The sequence below is a fragment of the Peromyscus maniculatus genome, chromosome 4 (genome assembly GCF_049852395.1).
Source record: "Peromyscus maniculatus bairdii isolate BWxNUB_F1_BW_parent chromosome 4, HU_Pman_BW_mat_3.1, whole genome shotgun sequence".
Classification (NCBI taxonomy): domain Eukaryota; kingdom Metazoa; phylum Chordata; class Mammalia; order Rodentia; family Cricetidae; genus Peromyscus; species Peromyscus maniculatus.
The window spans coordinates 105,152,696-105,173,479 of NC_134855.1; the positions used below are offsets into that span (position 1 = coordinate 105,152,696).

The 20,784-nt window shown below is 52.2% G+C and overlaps 1 protein-coding gene across 1 annotated transcript in view; it reads left to right on the plus strand.

The window, feature by feature from the left end:
• The first annotated feature begins 4,863 nt into the window (after window positions 1-4,863).
• Window positions 4,864-20,784, plus strand: part of Gpat2 (glycerol-3-phosphate acyltransferase 2, mitochondrial) — a 58,928-nt gene continuing 43,007 nt past the window's right edge. The window contains exon 1 of the mRNA XM_076570587.1: window positions 4,864-4,973. The gene's annotated coding sequence lies outside the window, so the exon portion shown is untranslated. The remainder of the gene's footprint in view (window positions 4,974-20,784) is intronic.

Consider the following 20,784-nt stretch of genomic DNA (forward strand, 5'->3'; position numbering starts at 1 on the left):
GCCTGATGAAGGGAGGGTGGATTCTGTGTCCTGGGAGATGACCCTTCCTGAATATGCCGTCTGTTCTGCCTGTCTTTCCTTACCCCCGATTCCATGGCTCCAAAGCCCCCCTGAGGGTTCTCAGGGAAACACCTAATGTGCTACATTACACCCCACCCCATGCCAGGCCCATGCCAGACATCAGTAATAGATCCCAGAACTCTCTCTGTGAACACGGACAAATGTTCACATGAAGATCCAGGCAGATCTTTTGCACGTGATTGTTGGAATGAAAGATAAAACTGGTTTGTTCCTGAGTTCTGTGGGGGAATCCCAGCCTCATCTCATGGGAATTGGAGGAAGGGTTGTCCACCGTGGTGTCAACAAGCCATTTGGAGCAGTGAAGAGGGTTGGCCCTGGAGTTTTTAGGAACCCTGTTGCTGGCGCAGCAAGGGTCTACCAGAGACCCCCCAAGATCATAGAAAGCCAATAGAAGAAGCAGAGCAGAGGTCTGAGGCAGAAGCCCAGGGTGGAGCAGGCAGTCTGGGGGAAAGGCAGGCACCCCAAAACAAAGCAGGTAGCATGGTGGGCACTAATGAGGGTGAGACTCTGGGGTCTGCAGCTCTAGACCTGAGCTAGAGGTAGGAAGGGAAACCCTTGGAGATCTCATTCTCTCAAGAACCTAGACACAAGATAAGGATGGCTGCAGAGGCACCACACCTCATGTAGACTCAGTCTCTTACACTCTGGCCATCTGCTTCTAGGTGAGTGTTGCTCCCTGGGTTCCAAAAGGGGAATCCTAGCTCCCAATTTTCTCCTCTACCTGGTGCTCCCTAGCCATGAGCCAATCCTGAGATTCTCATCCTCAAAATCCAGTATCCCTATCAATGTGTCCCCAAGATATTTGTACGTTTTATTTACCATGTACTCAAGATCCCGCGTGACAGCATGAGGGATGTCCCTGACATCTCTTGGAGTGCCAAAATATCTCTGAAAGTGTGTGATGGAGGAAGCCATGTTTGTGAGAATTCTTCCCAGGGATGGGGAATAGTTGAAGCCTCCAGAGATACATTTGAGCAAGAGCAGGCGTGTTTGCTGAGTGGGTCAAGCAGAGGGTGATCACCCAAGTCCCTGCACAGGGCGGCTTCACGCTGCCATAGCACCCCGTGCAGCAATGGCCTGGGAGAGGCTTGCCAGAGGCCTCTGCCCCTCCGCTCTTCCTCTGCCTGTAGTTACAGCTTGGACAGCTGGCGCAGAAGCCATTTGAATAGTCAGGAGTTGTGTGCACATGGACACCCGGATCCCTTTGTGCCTGAGGGCTCCGGTGTGCTCAGATTGATACTGGCCTTGAATCCCCTGCACCGCAACATCCCCTTGCACCCCAACAGTGAGGGGCATGGGGGGGTCACTCTGGAGCTCTGAAGGATCAATGGACACCCTTGGAGAAAGGCAGGGCCCAGTGAGCCAGGTGAGCTCAGGGTGGGAGGGAGAGAGGCCGGAAGATGGCGTTGAGAACAGGAGGGTCTGGTGATAGAGCTGAGGACATGCTAGCCAGGCTCTGATTTAGTGTGCGCTTGCTCATGTCATGAGCTCCCTCCTAGGAGCAGGAGACAGGGCAGGGGGAGGCCCAGTGGCCGCTCAGCTCCAGGCACAGCTGGCTAAAATTATGTTGGGATGTCAGGGGCTCTTGGCTCCAGGAAATGGGGAAGAATGTATTGGGAGGGGGCTATTGACTGGGACTATGGAGGCAGACAGGAAAAGGAGATGGGGCGGGGGGGGGGGGGGGGAGTGTCTCTGCAAAGGCAGCCAGCAAACTTGTTTGTTTATCTTCTTTTCTGACCTGATATCTCTCAGGCTGTTATTCTGTGATCTAGTGCAAGTCATAGGACTTTGTGGGACCTTTGGTGTTCTCAGTCTGCCCACAGACACAGTCCCTGGAGGCCCGTCTGAGGCATAGCCTTAGATAACAGGAGAGGAGAATTCTTCAGGATAGTCTAGAGGGATCCAGTTCCAAAGACCTTACCTTTGGTCCTGTGGTACCTTCTGGAGATGCCCAGAACACCAGGGGGTTGGTGTTCAGGGCCTTGGCTCAGGCTGCATGCACCCAGGTTTGGCTTGGCTCTGTATGGACTTGATCCCACCCCGGAGAGTGGCCAGGCAGCTGGTCAGCCGCAGTTTGGCACAGACCCGTGGATGTCCAGCAGACTGCCATCATAGTGCCCATGATGTTCACCTCTCTTAGCTGCCCACCAGTCTCCCTGACACTGTGAGAAGGGGACACGCATCCAAGATGCCTGGTGGCCATCCTGGGTACAAGCACACCAGAGTCTTGTCCTGACTCTACCCCGGAGGCCTCGGAAGACTCCCGCTGCTCTCATTGATCCCTCAGTACCTCAGCTCTCCCAAGCCTAGTCCGAGGCCACCTACAACTAGGGAGCCTCCTTTTCCCTGTCCCTGCTTCCTGACCTCCTCTCTTAGCCCCTAGAGAGCCCCCGCTGAGGGGAGACCCCCCCCCCAGAGGAATGCCATGGTTTACAGGCAGTGAGGGCAGGGCCTCTCCTCCACAGGCCAGTCTCCATTGTCTCAGGTCCTATGTCCACAGCTGGTCTGGAGGTGTGAGGGAGCCTTGAGAACCTTCAGAGATGAGCAGGCTCCTTCCTCACCTGTAGCTGCAGGGAGTGTGAGGGGTCCAGAACTGAGGAAGAACACTGAGAGGCCTGTTTCTGGTCCCTTGTCCATTCTCCTTTTCTTTTCTTTCTTTCTTTTTTTTTCTTTTTTCTTTTTTGGTTTTTCGAGACAGGGTTTCTCTGTGTAGCTTTGCACCTTTCCTGGAACTCACTCTGTAGCCCAGGCTGGCCTCGAACTCACGGAGATCCGCCTGGCTCTGCCTCCCGAGTGCTGGGATTAAAGGTGTGCACCACCACTGCCTGGCCCTTTTCTCCTTTGCATGTTTAATATCTATTGATGAACTCTCTAGAAATCTCATATTTCCTCAGCCCTGCCTTCCTCAATGCAGTTTTATCTTAGTAATCACACTCTGCGTCTCTCTGTCTCTGTCTCTGTTTCTGTCTCTGTCCCTCTGTCTCTGTCTCTGTCTCTGTCTGTCTGTCTGTCTCTCTCCCTTTCTCTCTCCCTAGAGTGTTTGGAAGCCCCCACCCAGGCTCTTTCCTCTTCCCACTAGGCCCCACCCCACCCTTGGCGGCTTTCCCAGGTTCTGAGGATAATTTTAGGGAGTCACAGGGGTCTGGGCCCCATCCTTAAGAAAGCTCCCTAGGGATGGGCCTCCGGGTGTGAAGAGCTTCCCCTGGCCGTCACCCTGACGCCAGTCAGGCAGAGCTCTGGGCTCCAGGCACAGGGTTCAGGCCCGTGGCCTGCAGAACCTCCTCCTTCCAGAGACTGGGATGCACTCACAGTCATGGCCTCCTGCCGAGGCCATGTCTGGTTCCTGCTGCTTTCTCCCCGCCTGCTGGCCTCAGCCCTCCTTGGAGTTGGACGTCTCACCACCCTGTGACCTGGCCACCCTGATGCCAGTGTCCTGGAGGCTTTTTCTGTGGGAGACCAATAACCCAGAGGATGGAGAAGAAAAGGACCCCTGTGGATCCCACAGCACAGGCCTGGAGCTACCCAGGTTGGAAGGGGGCTGGGAACCCTAAACCTTGACCTCCAAGGCCCCAGACCCACAGACTCAAAAGACCCCAAGGGGCAGAGCCTTGGCTCCACAGTACCTCTGCGTATATCCTCACGACTCTGTTGAGTTGTAACGGAAGTGGGGTGTCAGGGAACAGAACGGCACAAGGGCTGTGGATAGCCAGCCTGGGAAACACGCTCAGCCTTCTTTCTTTTCCCTGACACGTGTGACCTCTGACTCTTCGCTGGAGGAGCTGGAGAGTGAAGTTGAAGACCAGCCCGTCTCTAGGCTTGCCCAGGAGCAGCCTTAGTCCTGGAAACCACTGGGTTGGGGCTGAGCGGAGCATCAGAGCTGTGTTCCTCTCTGAGCTGGCTTGCTTTGTGACCTCGGAGGAGTTACTCAACCTCTCTGACTCTTATACTAGCATTTGTATTCGTACTAGTGTGCTGCACCTTTACCCCGAGGGCCACAGCAAGGGGTAGACTGGGGTGCTTGGTTTAGAGATGTCTGCACCCTGTGCCGGGCTCAGTCGCCAGCCATAGGCAGGATGTGGAGAGACAGCCACGCTTGAGGCTAAGGATGCGGCTCCAAAGGGCAACACTGGGGTGGAATCTCGGGCTAGGGTTGTCCTGGCTAGGTGGAGGCTGGATGTAAAATGGGACAGGGTGGGAAGAGGGCTGTCTCCAGGCTCCCATCCCTGGGCTATGGTATCTCCGGTCTTGCCACCTCTTCCCTGTGCTATTCACCAGTCATTACCCTACATGTGACAGCTGTTGTCATGACGACACATTACCCATCCTCAGATAAAAGCCCTGCTTGCAGGGGAGTCAGGCTGCCTCTGGCTCCCCAGACTCCGTCACTGTCCCTGAACCCCCTCAGGGTTCCCTAGCGGACCTCGCCTCCTGTTTGGGCCTTTCAAACAGGTCATTCTCGGCTCCTTCATTTCTCAGTGATGCTCGGTCACTTCTGTCTTTTCTCACTGAGTCCTGACCCCTCCCTCGCCCACCCCTGCTCTCCCCCCTTCCTCTCCCCCCCCCTCTGACTCTGAGCCACTCTTTCCTGCTCTCTTTCCTCTGTTTCCCACTGTGGGCACCCATGACAATGGGTGGTCGGGACGGCAGGGCCTCCAACCATTATGGGATGTGTGCACGTGTGTGCGTGTGTACGCATGTACATATGCATATGTGACCAAGAGGGCAGAAAAGCCTGAAGAAATGTGGCCCAAGGAACTGCCTCTCTAGCTCCACGAAGCCTCGGCACACCCCTGTCTTGTCTCAGCTCTGAAGATCCCAACAGGCCTTGCACACTTCCTGAGTGCCGACTGTACTCCCTAAGGACACCGACTGAGGCACCAGGGCTCCGGGAGGTAAGTGGCATCATTCCATTTTTGCAGGCTAGGAAATTAGGGATCAGGAAGGTCAAACAACTCATTCAAAGCCACACAGCCGGCCAATAGAGGAGGCAGGATTTGAAATTCCATCCCATCGCCAATGTCCATAACCATGGTGCGGTCATCATAACAACACTGTTTACTGAGCGCTCACCCAGCACCAGGCACTGCGTTTAGAAGCACTTGGAGCCATCTAGTCGTCACGGTAACCTACACAGCTGGGCCCCGAACACCTACCTGGTCCACCAGTAAGGGAATGGGGCACGGAAGGTTAAGTCACTTCCTCAAGATCACACTGGAGTCGGGGCTGTGCTAGGATTTGAACCCAGCCCCTCTCTGCCTCTTAATCTCCCATGCTGCATCTGAGACACCCTTTGTAAAGTCTCTATGGTTCCAGCTCAGGCCAGCTTTGGGAACTAGAGGAGGAAGCCATGTGTCTTCTTTCTCGAGTTCCAGGTCACTAGGAAAGGCCTGCAGGTCCCACGGCAGCTCTGTCCCCAAGTCGCCCCAGGAACCCAGGGCTCCTGACACAGCACCCAGGAAGAGCAGGAAGGAGGATGGAGGTGTGGCTGGGAAGCCTAGTGGACTGGGAAGCCTGCCTTGTTGCTGAGAGTGTCCCTAGCTCTTCTTGCCTGTTGCACAGTCCCTAGGGAACAGCCTGGGCCTCGGAACACATTGTCCCAGAGTGCTGCTGTCGGGATGATGAAGGGGCCGGTTATTTTTAACAGCTAACACTCATGGACAGAAGCCTCTTCCAAGCCAGGGACACCAGGGAGGGCAGGGACCACAAACGCCAGGTCCTTCTACTCTCTGCCGCCCCCCCCCCCCCCCTGCTGCTGAGAGCCCGGCAAGCTTGGATTGATGGGATCATGGGTAGGGTGGAGCTGGTACCTGGCTGTCAGCCCTTCTTAGGGCCTGGAGTGATGATGACCTCAGAAATGAGTCCCTCTCTAGAGGCTGCAGGTATGGGAGCTGATCAGGGCCAATGGCCAAGCTGGGTGGTCAGGTGGTAGAGACCTGGCCTGCTTTGGCTAGCCATGGCTCCTTATCTTTCTAGGTCTTTCAGCCTACCCTGAGGAAAGCAGCTGGTTCTCTAGACCCCCCATCCCCAGGCCTTTCTAGAAACTCCTGTATCTCAGGTGATGGGGAGTACACACATCAGGACCTCAGGTTCTTCCCACATCCTGGATCTTCCACTATTGGTTCTAACACCCAAGTACTTATGACCAGGCAAGCTAGGTGCTGTGCTCAACACCCAGCTTCCTTCCTAGGTTCTCTAAGAAGGCTTGCCTTACCCACCCGTGTGGTCTCAGAGGGACCCGCTTCTGCCTTCCTGAGTCCCACTAGGGCTTTGAAGAGACTCGGCATCCTTGTCTGAGTTACTTTCACACAGCAGTGTGTCAATTACTGACAGAAGTCATTTAAGGAGGAAGGTTTATGCTGACCCGTGGTTTCCAGGGTTCAGTCTGTCATGGTGGGTGGAGGGGAATGGTAGAAAAGGGTAGCATACATCACAGCAAGTCAGGAGCCAGAGAGGGGAATGTCGGGGTTGGACTCCCTTCTTTCTTCTTCTTTCCTTCCTTCCTTCCTTCCTTCCTTCCTTCCTTCCTTCCTTCCTTCCTTCCTTTCTTTCTTTCTTTCTTTCTTTCTTTCTTTCCCTTCTTTATTTCTTCTTTCTTTTTTGTTTTCTTTCTTCCCGCCCTCCCTCCCTCCCTCCCTGCCTCCCTCCCTCCCTCTCTCTTTCCTTGGAAAGTCAGATGAAAGTATGTGTTAAAACTAGCACATTCATCCAGCAAGCATCCCCCATCTGACAGACTTGGCGAGTCAGTCTAAACCCCAAGAATGGAGCCTGCATAGGGCTCAGGTAGGAAGGCTTTGGGGGGAGCAACTGCCCCCCGACTGCCCCCCCACTGCCCCGACACAGATGATGAGGCCCAGTGCTCACTCCCAGCAGCACGCTGTTCTCAGAACATCCTTTGCTGAGAAGTCTCTGTTGGTTATGATTTCAATCTGAAGCGTCCTCCACAGGCTCGTGGTGTGAACACTTGGTCCTCTGCTTGTGGTACTTGTGGTGTGAACACTTGGTCCTCTGCTTGTGGTACTTGTGGTGTGAACACTTGGTCCTCTGCTTGTGGTACTTGTGGTGTGAACACTTGGTCCTCTGCTTGTGATACTTGTGGTGTGAACACTTGGTCCTCTGTTTGTGGTACTTGTGGTGTGAACACTTGGTCCTCTGCTTGTGGTACTTGTGGTGTGAACACTTGGTCCTCTGCTTGTGGTGCTCTTTTGAAGGCTGTGGAGTCCTTAGCCAAAGGATCCTAGCTGACAGAAGTCACTAGGTGGGGGCCTTGGGTCTGGTCTCCCTCTCTCTGCTTCCCAGTGCACAGCACACGAATGAGCCTCTGCCACATGCCGCTGCCTCCGCTCGGTCACACCTTGAACTACAGCAAACTTTTCTCACTTTACGCTGTTTCTGTTGGGGGTTTTGTCACAGTAACACAAAGGTAACAGACACACTGACTCAGAGATGAGCCACTGTCAACCTGACTGTGGCCCGCCAGGACTATGCACAGAGAAACCCTTCCAAAATTACTTCCCCTGGGGGGTGTGAAAGTTTTAGCTGCCTCTCCCCATCTTCACCTGTATTAACGGTACTGTTCCTTTGCCCTTACCTAGCTTTGAGGTATGTTTATTATCGTGTGTCTTTTTGGGGAGGGTGAGGGGAGATATTTTTTCAGTTGTTTTCATTGTGGTAAAACATTCATAACATAACATTATCTTTTTTTTTTTTTTTTTTTTTTGGTTTTTTGAGACAGGGTTTCTCTGTGTAGCTTTGCACCTTTCCTGGAACTCACTTGGTAGCCCAGGCTGGCCTTGAACTCACAGAGATCCGCCTGGCTCTGCCTCCCAAGTGCTGGGATTAAAGGCGGGCGCCACCACTGCCCGGCAACATAATATTATCTTAGCGATTTTTCTCTCTCTTTGTGTGTGCACACATGTACTCACATGTACATGTATGTGTGTGTTCACATGTATGGAGGCCAGTGGTCTACATCAAATGTCTTCCTGCATGGTTCTCCATCTTACTGTTTGAGACCGGGAGTTAACGGCATGACTAGTCTAGCTACGCTCCTACTCTGTCTATATCTGTCCCACAAGCCGCAGATGCACGCTGCGATGCCCGGTGTTTTTACACAGGTACTGAGGATCTAAACCTAGGCCCTCCAGTTTTCACACCAGGCATCTCACCTCCTGAGCCACGCCCTGCCTCTATCTGAAAATATTTAAATATTCAACAGTATTGAACATACTAATGATGTGCAATCATCATCGGCCCATCTTCAGAACCCATTTCAACTCACAAAACTGAAACTTTAGCCATTAAACCCTGGCTCCCTCCTGCCTCCACCGTCTCCCCAGGAACACTGTGTAAGGAGGGTCATACAGTATTTGTTTTCTTGTAAGCAGCTTATTTTACGGGGCAGTGTCCTCAGGTTCACCCATGCTGTGGTCTGTGCTGTGTTTTTAATGGCTGGATAATGTTTTCTTGTATGTCCCCTGCTCGTCAGCCCACCAGCTTGGAATCGATTCTGCCTGACTTGACTCATAGTGCTGTGAAGGTGGTGAGCTAGGCAAGACAGAAAGGTGGGGAGAACTAAGGGGCTGTGGGGATGAGCCCCGGATATTAGATCCAACTGGAACCTCTTTCCGGCCGAGGCACACTTCACAGCGCTGGCTGGCACTGGGACTGCACTTCGTTTCTATAGAGGTATTTCAATGAAGACATTCAAAACAGCAACGAATCACACCCGAGATCTAAGTGCACGCGGCCTTTTCCGTTCCTAGATGAAAGCGTGTGGTTTTCTAGGAATCTCCCAGATACAGCCTGTACAGTAAGAGGCCTCACGCCACCCTGGTGGCTCCTGCTTTTACATTACCAGATTGTGATTGCACCCGAGGCACCTTCAGAGTCGTTCTGTAACCTCATTTATCAACAGAAAAGGCGAGCCATACAGAAGCCCATAATACTTTTGCAGAGGACCCAAGTTCAGTTCCCAGCACCCACGTGGCAGCTCCCAACACCTGCAACTCTAACTCCAGGGGATTGGCACCCTCTTCTGGTCTCCGTGGGCACCTGATTCTCATGCACATACCCCAACACCTGTACATAATTTTAAAATATTTTTTTAAAAGAGGGAAAGAAGAAAAGAAATTTCTTAGAAGCTCTTTAAGATGAAACTTGAAAGCCGCCCAAGTGGTATGGACGGCATCTGCTAAGTCACGTGGCTGCCACTCTGAGCCCACTCCCACACCTGGCTCCGTCTTGTTCTTTACCTGAGCGTCCTTCTTTCTGGTCCTAATGACCTTCAGTTCTGCTTCGTACCGGTTCATCTGGAAAATTTTTCCACTGTGTGGCTAAGGACCCAGTTTTGTCCGAGAGGAGATCACTGAAAAAGAACGTTGGCTGCTGGTGGTGGCCATGCTGGACCCAGAGACTCCGGCCGTCAGGCTTGGCAGCAGGTGCCGTTACCTGCCGAGCCACGTCACTGGCCGGCCGTCCGGTTTACGGGTAAATACCCAAACGTGGAATTGCTGATTTGTATTTTACTTCACTATTCTTCTATTTTATATTTTATTTAGACAAGATCTCATAGAGCCAAGGCTGGCCTTGAACTCACTGTGTAGCTGAGGAAGGGATTGGATTTCTGATCCTTCTGCCTCCATCTCCCAATGTTATGGTTACAGGTGCACACCACCACTCCTGGCTTTATTTTTAATTTTTAAATAATCATTATTACCATTTCCCACACTAGCAGTATTTTTTACTTATTAGTTTTTTTTTTTTTACTTAGTTTTAAGAGATTTTATTTTGTTTTTAATTATGGGTATATCTTAATCAGTGTTCTGTTGCTACGAAATCAGTGTTCTGTTGCTACGAAAAGACACTGTGACCACGGAAACTCTTATAAAAGAAACCATTTAACTGGGGCTCACTTATAGTCACTTATAGTGACTGACAAGGCCACACCTCCTAATCCTTTCAAATAGTGCCACTCCCTAAGCATTTAAATATACGAAGTCATTCTTATTTAAACCACCACAGTGTATAAGTACGTGTGTGTGTGTGTGTGTGTGTGTGTGTGTGTGTGTGTGTGTGTGTGTCTGTGTGCCGGGTGCCGATAAAGGCCAGAAGAGTCAGACTCCTCTGGAGCTGGAGTTCTAGGTGTTTGTAAGCCTCCCAACAGGGATGCTGGGAAAGCAAACGCAGGTCCTCTGTAAGAACAGTACCTGCTCTTAACCACTGAGCCATCTCTCCAGCCCTCCGCTGTGTTTCTGAGACAGGGTCTCATTGCGGAGCCTAGGCTGCTTCTGATCTGATCTGTCTCAGTCCTTCTGCATTAGTTTCCACAGCACTGGGATTACAGATGTGGGCCACAAGGCTGGGCAGCTGTGCTAACATCACATTCTCTCCAGAAGTGAGCAGGTGTTGCAAGCTATTTTCTGTTTATTTTTAAAAACAAGAACCATCCAGTGGACTTCAATTTACACATTTCTGGGGCTAGGACCTGGTCAAGTCTTTAATCCATTACAAAAACCTGTGTTTTCACATTATTGATTTGTGGCAGTTTACTCTCCTGACTAGGGTCTGTTTGTAAGGAAATGCGTTTTCTATTGGTGTAGATGAACATAACATGAAGTTAGCCGTTTAGAATACGCAAACTGCATCGGGAGATGACTCAGTGGGAAACGTGCTTGCTATGCAGAGAACCTGAGTTCAGACCCCAGGCACCCACATTAAAGCCCGGTGTGGCTGTGAGTGTGCTTGTAATGCAGCACCGGGGGGTGGGGTGGGGGGTGAGGGGGTGGTGGTGGAGACCAGTGGATTCTGGGAGCTCACTGGCCGGCAGGCCTGCCTAGTTGAAACTGTGAGCTTCGGGTTCGGTAAGAGACCTTGTCTCAAAAAACAAGGTGGGGACCAGTAGAGGAACATACCCAGGGCACGCGCGCGCGCGCGCGCACACACACACACACACACACACACTGTGCGTGCAGTGGACGGTGCTGTCACAGAGCTGTGTAGCCTCCATCACAAGTTTTTTGTTGCTGTGGGGAGTGCTAGGGACCGAACACAGGGCCTTGTGCACGCTGAGTGCACGTTCTACCGCTGAGACCCTTGCTCAGCCTCCCCATTTGAGTCTTAATGTATGAGAATTCCAGTCGCTTAGACAGGACTCCAAAAGCAACACATGAGCTCCCTGGGCCTGGAGTCTCCAATTTCTGGGTGTGTGTCTGGTCAAGGAAGCTGCCAACGTCCTAGTCTCCCAAATGGCTCTGTTTGTGTCCCCACCAGATCTCAGTCTACAGGACCCTTCCCTGAGGAGGTTGCTGGGCGATTGGCTTCTCTGCAGGGCACATTTCCTGGGCTAATTGCACCTGCAAGGCTTCAGTGATGTCCTCTGTGCCTGCCATGAGCAAATGTTATTATCGGTCCTCTGCCCCGTGGCTTCCAGACACTGGCAATTGAATTACCGTGGTCCACCCCTCAGCTGTCCCCTGAGTGGGTTGAGGTCCTTCCTAGTGCCCCTGCAGAGAGGTGAGGACGGAGCTCTTGGGGATGGCCTGGATGGAGGAGGATAAACTCTGGAGCAGGCTGGAGGGACTCAGCTGTGGAGTCACAGGGACAGCCTGGGTGCTGTCTTCCTACCTCCCCAAGGTCCTCCTCTTCTTCGGCCTTATCTCCTTGTAGCCCAACCTTGCCTGGGGCACTTCCCTGATTACAGCCTGTTGGTGGCTCCTTGCTGCCCACATGACGAAGCCCAGGCACTACCCTTGCGGTCTCTGCCCAGGCCTCCTGCGTAGGCAGGCAGTAGCTGGGAGCCTGGCATGGTTGGGGTCCTTCCCTGAGTTGCCTTCATCCAGGGATGAGTCAGTGGTAAAGATGGACTGGCGAGACACATGCCACTTCCAAGTGACAGATGAAAGTCTCCCACACACGGTCCCCCTCAGTTTCCTTGGCGCTGGGTCCTTAAAGGCCACAGGCTAAAAATGAGAGCACCAGAGGAGAAATGGATCTGGTTCCTGGGCAACTGTTTGAGTGCAGCCTGGACTGTGGGAGAGAACGGAATCACTTGCGCTTGTTTGCAGAGGTTTGGGGACTCTGTTACAGTCACTAGGGTACCCCAACTTACAGAAATCTTAAGTACCCCAAAATGACTAGGGTAAGGAGCCTCAGTTCTCTCAAAGTGAAGTGAGATGGTAGGCCTTGTAGAATTACAGGAAAGATGGAACAAGGAGGGGCCACCGGGCACCTGGCACTTAGCCAGCAGTTCTGCAGCTGGAGGCAAAGCAGCTGTGATGACCTGGACAAGGCCCTGGGGAGATGGGGTCATTACCATTCCCTCATGGAGGGTCCTGAGACTCCAGCTGCCACTGGATGAGGCAAAAATTACAGACTGGGATGGGGCTTCTCGGTGGTGTAGCTGTGCCTTATCCACAGTCCTGTAAGTAGCTACAGTAAACACATCAGTTCACCAAGCTACACTCGGGCAGAATTCTTTCTTTGGGCCATGGGTGCCCTTTCTAAGTCAGGTGAACAGACAGAGGCCTTTCTAAATCAATCTAGGAAAAGTCACAGGACAGCAGCCCTCTGCACTAAAGCTACTTGATGTCAGCTCTAGGCTTTTGTGATATCCATCCTTCCACACCCCCTCTCCTCTTCCTTCCCCTCTGCTCCTAGCCTCCTTTCCTTCTGTTTTGAGACAGGGTCTTGCTATGTAGCCTCAGACTTGCCATCCACCTGCCCCAGTCTTCTGAGTGCTGGGGATTACTGGCAAATGCCACCAGACCTGGGATGTGCCTGGATTTTGTGTGTGTGTGTCTGCGTGTCTGCCCTTTCCGTTCGGGGCCCACCCTAGGCTCATCTGAAGCTGAGGTCTTTGCTGAATCTCTAGCCCTTGGGATCCTGCTCCCAGGACCTGTGGCCCAAGACCACATTCTGCATGGACTTCTATTGCTGTGTGTTCCTCAGCATTCTGTCTGTCTGTCCTTCTACCTCTTCTATACCATCAGCAGCAGGGCCTTATTCAAAACAAGATCTACGAACTGTTCTTTTATCTGTAGATGAGACATGTCATGCTTGCTTTAGGCCGGGCCTTGCAGCCTGGGATGGACCAAGGCTCTGAAGGTGAGAAAGACCCTGAGACTCATAGGGGACCCTGGCCCCACTTCAGGGTAGGAGACTCATACTTTTATCATTGCCTACGACATTCCTCTGCCCTCCAGTTTCTCTCTCCCTGAAACTCAAGGACTGTAGCCGCCACGGCAAATTGCCACCGAGTGAAACTCAGGTGAAGTCTGGAGTCTGGATACCTTAGCTACACCCGGGTCGGTCTCAACTGCTGTCTAAGGCTTCTCTGGTCTTAGTTCCCTGCTCCAGAACCCACCAGCTGTTTGTCGGATGCAGCTGGGGACAGCTGGGTGTAATGACAGGAAGCCCCAAGACAACTTGAGGTTCTTATGCCAGACCCCAGATGTAAGCCAGCCCTCCTTCCTGCTCTACCCTCCTGCCCTCTGCCATAGCCTTCTCTAGAGTCTTCCCTGTGCGTGGGCTAAGAGTGTGGCCTTTCCCCCTTTCGGCCTCTGTGAAGGATGGATGCAGATGAGGGACTAGAAGCCTCGTAGGGAAACAGCCCTACCTGTACCCAGGAGGCCTAGGTGGACTGGTGGGGGTACGAAGGAACTCAGGCAAGGTGATGAAGGGACACATTGCCTGAGGTACCTGATTGCTGAGGTTTGGAGTTTGCTAAAACACAGAAGGAGAGTTGAACCAAGTTGGGCCAGGTCTGAGACAGCCAGAGAAAAGGATCCGGCTGGCCCCTTGAGGCCACCGCTGTAGCTCCAGTTTGGAAAGAAGAGTCCAACTAGACCGTAAGGTGACCTCCCCCCACTTCTTCTGCTTCCTTCACCAATTTTCTGCCTCACAGGAGGGCTGGAGAGCAGGACAGAATGGGGGTCTGTGTGTGGATCAATGGTTCAGAGGGAGCCGCCGTTTCTCCAGGGTGCACAGAATCAGGTCAACCCCTCTCAAACTGGCTGAGGATCCCCTGTGGTATGGACATGCAGGGATACCCACCCCCAGCTCACTTTGGTTCCTGGAAGCTATCCCAGGGGAACTCTGCCTCCTGGGGACCCCACCTTAAAGGCGGTCTGGAGAATAACCTTAGCCCTGTGGCTTCCTGTCCTCAGTTCCTCCGGACCCACGGGACGGCTGCAGCCTGCAGGTAACCTGTGCCCACAGACCGCACGCTGAGGCACCTTTCCAACCTGTGTGTACATGCAGACACTGTAACGCTGCCATGGAGGTGACACACAGATGACTTTCTGAGTGATACAGGGAACATGCTTTCAGCCTTGACATTTCTCCAGTTCCACTGGCTCCAAGCACCCCAGCTCCCCACTGGCCATATGTTTATGATCATGGCCCCCTGTCCCGCTCAGCTCCAGGTGCTACCTTCCAGCCAACACAGCAGCAGCAGCGTCTCCCTGTGTCGCTCATGTTTACAGGCCCCCGGGAGCAGACCCAGCTGTCGTCATAATTCAGAGAGCTCTCAGGTCGCTGGAAACTCAGCTGGCTTCTGTTTCCCACCATGACAGAAAAGGCTGCACTGAGCCTCTGCGGAGCCTAGAACTTTCCCTGTCAGGGTCATCTCTTCCACTGGGATGGCTCCTAGGGTAGATTCTCAGGACCAGGGATGTGACTCAAACGTCTGAACCCTGTGGACTGTATAGAAGAGGTGGTGACAGCCTAGGAAACTACCTGCTCTCTCCTTCCTATAGGTAAGGAGACTGATGTCACAGAGAGGAGGTGATCCATGGGAATGAAGCCCAGCAGGTCAGCAACCTCTGTGGCCTCTTACATACACATGCTGCACACATATACACTCAGGCACACACACATAAACATATAATAAAATAAATAAATATTTTTAAAAAAATTGTGTGCCGGATGTGATAGCACATGCCCATAATCCTAGCACTTGAGAGGTAGAGGCAAGAAGATCGGAGGTTCAAGGCTAGCTTTGGCTACATTGGAAGTTTAAGATTAGCCTGGGCTACATGAAACCATGTCTCAAAAATCAAATCAAAACAAAACAAATATATTGTGGTATAGAACAGCTGCCATATAAACTACACATTGCAAGCTGTGGCTGTGACTCACTGGAGGAGCCTTTGTCTCAAATGCATGAGGCCCTGGCTGGGTTCAGTCCCCAGTCCCGCCAAACAACAAAAACAAACGAAGACGAAAACGAAACACTGCCAACCTCAGTGACTTTCAACCTATCCAGAGTGACATTATCAGCACATCTGGGAGTCAGATGCTCTCATCATCTCCCCTAAGAGCACTAGATGCCCCACTCCACGGTGACCTCACCTTCAGTTGACCGACTGTATGTGTGACGATCCCATCACTGGCCGGAGTCAGGCTCCAGGTGGGCACGAATCTGGGCACAGGTCTTCAACCCATCACAAACCGCAAATTTGTTAGAGAAGTCTAAACGCGGGTCACGGAGCACAATAGTAGGACATTTGCCCAGAGTGCACAAGGCCTGAGTTCAATCCTTGGTACCACAAAAACCAAAACCATAACAAAACAACAAAAGACTATGGAGCAGGTTGTTTGTTTGTTTGTTTTTGTCTATGACATTAGCTAGGGTCATCTAAGAATGAGGGATCCTCGGGTAAGAGAATGTCCCCATGGCCAGGTAGTGGTGGCGCACGCCTTTAATCCCAGCACTCGGGAGGCAGAGGCAGGCGGATCTCTGTGAGTTCGAGGCCAGCCTGGGCTACAGAGTGAGTTCCAGGAAAGGCGCAAAGCTACACAGAGAAACCCTGTCTCAAAACAAAACAAAACAAAACAAAACGAAACGAAACGAAACAAAACAAAACAAAACAAAACAAAAACAAAACAAAAAAACAAAACAAAACAAAACAAATGCCCCCATGTTATTGGCCTGTAGGCAAGTCTGTGGGGGCATTTTCTTGATTAATGGTTGAGGAGGGAGGGCCTGGCCCACTATGGGCAGTACCACCCCTAGGCAAGTGGTCCTGGATTGCAGGAAAAAAACAGGTTGAACAAGCCATGGAGACAAGCCAGGAAGCAGTGTTCCTCCATGGCCTCTGCTTCTGCTCCTGCCCTGAGTTCCTGCCCTGTCTTCCCTTCATGATGGACTGTAAACTGTAAGCTGAAATAAACCCTATCCTCTCCGGGTTGCTTTCAGTCATGGGCTTTATCAAAGCCATAGGAGCAAAATAGGACAGAAACTGGTGTGGGAATGTAGGCTATTGCTGTGGCAGACCTGACCATATTATTTTGGAGAGGGCTGTGGAAAGTTTAGAATTTTAGTCTGGGAAGTCCATTAATGCTCCAAACTGACTGGGTTGTTTTGTAGGAGCTTGGGCAATAAGGAAGCTGAGAGCAGTGCAGACATTGGAGGCCTGGCCTGGGGAGTTTCAGAGTCTCTCAGATTCTATTGGGGGCCATTCACGTGATATTCTGTATTAAGACTACGTATGTGGTTTCTGGGCTGGGAATGGTGGTGCATGTCCTTAATTCCAGCACTTGAAGGGCAGAGGCAGGCAGATCTCTGAGTTTGAGGCCAGCCTGGTCTAGCAAGTTCTAGATCAGCCAGGGTTATGGAGGAGAGACTCTGTCTCAAAAAAACTAAAGCAAACCATGACCAAAACCAAAACCAAAACCAAACCAAAAACAAAAAACAAATCCCCCAAAGTCTGCAGTTCTCACCAGCCGGGGCTTAAGCGTCAACTGTGATTAACAAGAGACCAGCACTGCTGAAATGAAACCTCTGCTTTTCTGCGACCATCAGTGCTGGTTAGCCAGGGCCGAGGGATCGACGGTCATTCACAGAGAGCAGCATCACTGTGCTGACCATCTGGAAGTACTTCCTCAGAGCCCGTGACTAGAAGCTGTGGTCCAGAGGGAGCTAAGGCTACAGCTCAAGCTGGCAGCCAAACTTGGTCAGAGTCGCCCAGGTGGCACTGGTTTGGGCAGTACAAGAGCTGCAGGATTGGAGGGTCACAGAGACAGGCTGAGGCTCCGCAACATGGGGCAGGGTCGGAGTCCCTGGAAACAGCCCAGGGGGCCATTGATGAGGGTGCAGCCTCAGTTGTAGTAGAAGAGAGGATTGGAGAGGTCACGGAGAGAGGCTGAGGCTCGGCAACATGGGGCAGGGTCGGAGTCCCTGGAAACAGCCCAGGGTGGCCATTGGTGAGGGTGCGACCTCAGTTGTAGTGGAGACCAAAGACTGTTGGAGATGCAAGGACTGTGGGCCGACCACCAAACAGCAGGGATGGCGTGGAGCTGCCTGAGCACAAGGTAAACTGTGTGTGGTGTGGTGGCAGAGCCAGAGAAGGGTGACTGCCCGAGCCCCTTAGGGCCCTGGAGAGCATGAGGAAGTGAGGCCCAGCCATTGCACACTGAGTTATTCACACCAATAGACTTGGTTTGCTTTGGTTGTGACTACGTCCCCGTCTCCCCTCTTGGAATAAGCAGTGTGCAACTTGTTTTTAATTCTATACAAGCCCATAGTTGCGAGACTTAGGATTTTTCAAGATGCTGGATAATTTAAAGAGACTGAATTTTTTTATTTTTTTATTCATCTATTTATTTTACACCCCAGTCACAGCCTCCCCTCCATCCTCCCTTCCCAGTCCCTCTCCCCCACTCCCCACTTCTACCCCCGCGTCCTCTTCTTTTCCAGAAGAAACTGAATTTTTTAAAAGTGTCTGAATGTTTTAAAGACTGTGGGATTTTCAAAGTTGGACTATGTTTCATATTATGATATTTACTTGAGATCTTGGGGATGAACAAAAAAAAGAAATGTTTTGGTTTAATAATGATGTACTCGCATGTCAGGTTGCAAGGGGTTAACTGTGATGGAAGTGGGAACCTCAATTAGAAAATGCCTCCATCAGACTGGCTTGTAGGCAAGTCTGTAGGGCATTCCCTTGATTAATGGTTGATATGGGTGAGCCCAGCTCACGGTGGGTGGTGCCACCTCTGTATTGTGTAAGAAAGTAAGATGAGCAAGCCATGGATTGAGCAGTATTCCTCCATGGCCTCTGTTTCAGTTCCTGCCTTGAGTTCCTGTCCTGACTTCCCTTCATGATGGGTTATAAGCTGTAAGCTGAAGCAAATCCTTTCCTCCTCAAGTTGCCTTTGGCCATGGCTTTTATCACAACAGTAGGGAGCAGGCGAGGGCAGAGCCCTCAGTGGTCAGGCAGCCGGCTTCCTGGTGCTGGGCGGCACATGCCAGCACAGCTGCTTTAGTGGTTGCGTGTTCAAATTCTTCCCCAATGGTTGGCACGTTTAAAGGAAAATTCTGTAGTCAGAACCTTACTGTTACAGTTCATACTGTCTACAGAAACTCACTTAGCCCCCTAAGAAAGCACGAGGGTATAACCTTACCCTGGCCAGTGCACGTGTGCGTGGGACCTGGGGAGTAGTTACGTGAGGCCAGATGGTGCTGATGTAGCCACAGCGGACACAGGTACAGCGGATGCTCCATCGTGGCACTCGTTACCTTTCTGGTTGCTGTGGCCAGCAGCTTATGGGAGAAAGGGCTTGCTCTGTGTTCCAACTAGAGGGACACAGCCCATCATGGCGGGGAAACTAAGGCAGCTGGCCACGTGGCTTCCGCAGGCAGGAAGCAGAGGGATGAGTGTGGATGCTCAGCTCACTCCCCCCTTTTTATTCAATCCAGGTCCTAACTAAATCTAGGAACCCCTTCCAAGGTGTGCCTATTTTCTAGCTGATTTTGGCTTCTGGCAAGTTGGCAGTATCAACCATCACGCATTCTTTTGTTTGGTTGGTATCCCTGCCACTCTGGTCATTATGTATTTTGAAAATCTCACAATTACTTTTCTAGGATTGCCAGAACACAGCACCATGGACTAAGTGGCTCACACTTGGGACATTTTGTTCTCACAGTTCTGGAAGTGGGAAGAGTGAGACTGTGTGTGTGTAGAGGGGTGCGGGTTGGCTTCATCCGTAACCCCCTTCTCTCCATCCATAGTTTCCCAAGGTCCATCCTATGCCTGTATCTGTGCTCAGGAGGTTTCAGGGCCACCCAAAGGATCTCACTGAAGCTCAACTCAGTCATTGTTTAACTTTTAAGTGTGTGTGTGTATGTGTGTGTGTGTGTGTCTGTATGCATGAACGCATGCCATGTGCGTATGGGTGTCAGGTCCCCTGGAGCTGGAGTTACAGGCAGTTATGAGCTACCCAGCAGGCAGCAGGGGTGCTGGAGAGTGAACTACAGTCCCCTGCAAGAGCAGCAAGCATTTCTAACTGCTGAGCCATTGCTCTAGCTGAGTGGTTCTCAACCTGTGGGTCACGACCCCCTTGGCAAACCTCAATGGCCCCAAATATTGACATCATGATTCATAAAAGTAGCAAAATTACAGTTGCGAAGTAGCAATGAAATAATTCTATGGTTGTGGGGGTGGGGAGAGTCACCACAGCATTAGGAAGGCTGAGAACCACTGGTCTAGCGCCTCAACCATCATTTACAAAACTTCACTCGTACACACCCCTGCCACCGACAGGTTGATGAAGGGATGCTCTGGTTCCCTTGTAATCAGAGAGAGAAGCACCGCGTCCTACCCTTTCAGGTCGCATGAGTGGGGCGGAGGGAGAAAAGCATGAGCTGGCTGGGGCTCCAGGGCTGTGGAGCCTATCAGTTGCCGCCGGGTGCTCCATTGGTGCCGTCACCCTCGGAGCTGAGTGACGGGCCCCTGTCACGTTAAAGACGTCTGACTCTGTGACCCACCATCTCACGGCTGGGTGTTCCCGTCAAGAAACCTTCTCATGGAGGTCTCTCAGGAGACCCCGCTGACGCTGTTCCTTGCAGCGTTACCAGGGGTGGAAAAGAACTGATGTCCGACGAGGGGTCTGACCTCAGCTGGGCGGATAGGCAATGAGCTGTACAAGTGGCAGAAGCCATGAGCACAATGACAGATGGGGACCTTAAAACTGCAGTGCTGATAGACAGGGTCCTACGATACATCCACTTGAGCAAACATGGGCACATATCTGCTCTATCTAAGGATGCATGTATCTTCAGGGGGGTGGGCAGGCAGAGGAGAAGCTAAATCACACTAGTGGCACACTGCAAGGTCTGCAGGGTGGGTGGGTAGCAAACAGAGAGGCATCTGCCTTGCTCCAGCACAAGGAAGGCCACAGCCAGGTCCAGGGCCCCAAGGCCTACAGGAGCAGTGAGGTGGGCAGCGGTTGAGCGGTCAGGATTCCAGCGGAACAGAGCATGTGTAGGCCCTGACTGTGCACTCCTGAGGTAGGGCTGGGCCTGGGAGGGCTTGGAAGAGTCAGCTTTCTGCGTGCCTGTCTGCTGAGGTCTGGCTCCAGGCTGGGCCAGCCAGAGCTCTTGAGTCAGTCAGCTCTGTCCCCAGTGAAGGGTAGGGGCCTTGGCCCCTGGAAGCAGGTCAAGGTTTGTGGATGCTCAGAAAATGTGTAGATGTGAGTGACTTCTTGGTCCATGGCCTCTGGCTGGCCAGCTCTGGCAGCAGTCCTGACATCTCCTCCTCCCTCCATAGCCCTGTTGGAGGCCAGTGGCTGACCAGACTCTGCAGAAGGCTGAGCTGGGGCAGGGAGGCAAGGGGATGCTCCAAGTGCCTTGGCAGCTTCCACATGCTCTGCCTCCTAATTAGAGTGACACTGTGCAGTGCTGGCCAGGAGACTGGGTGTTGACCC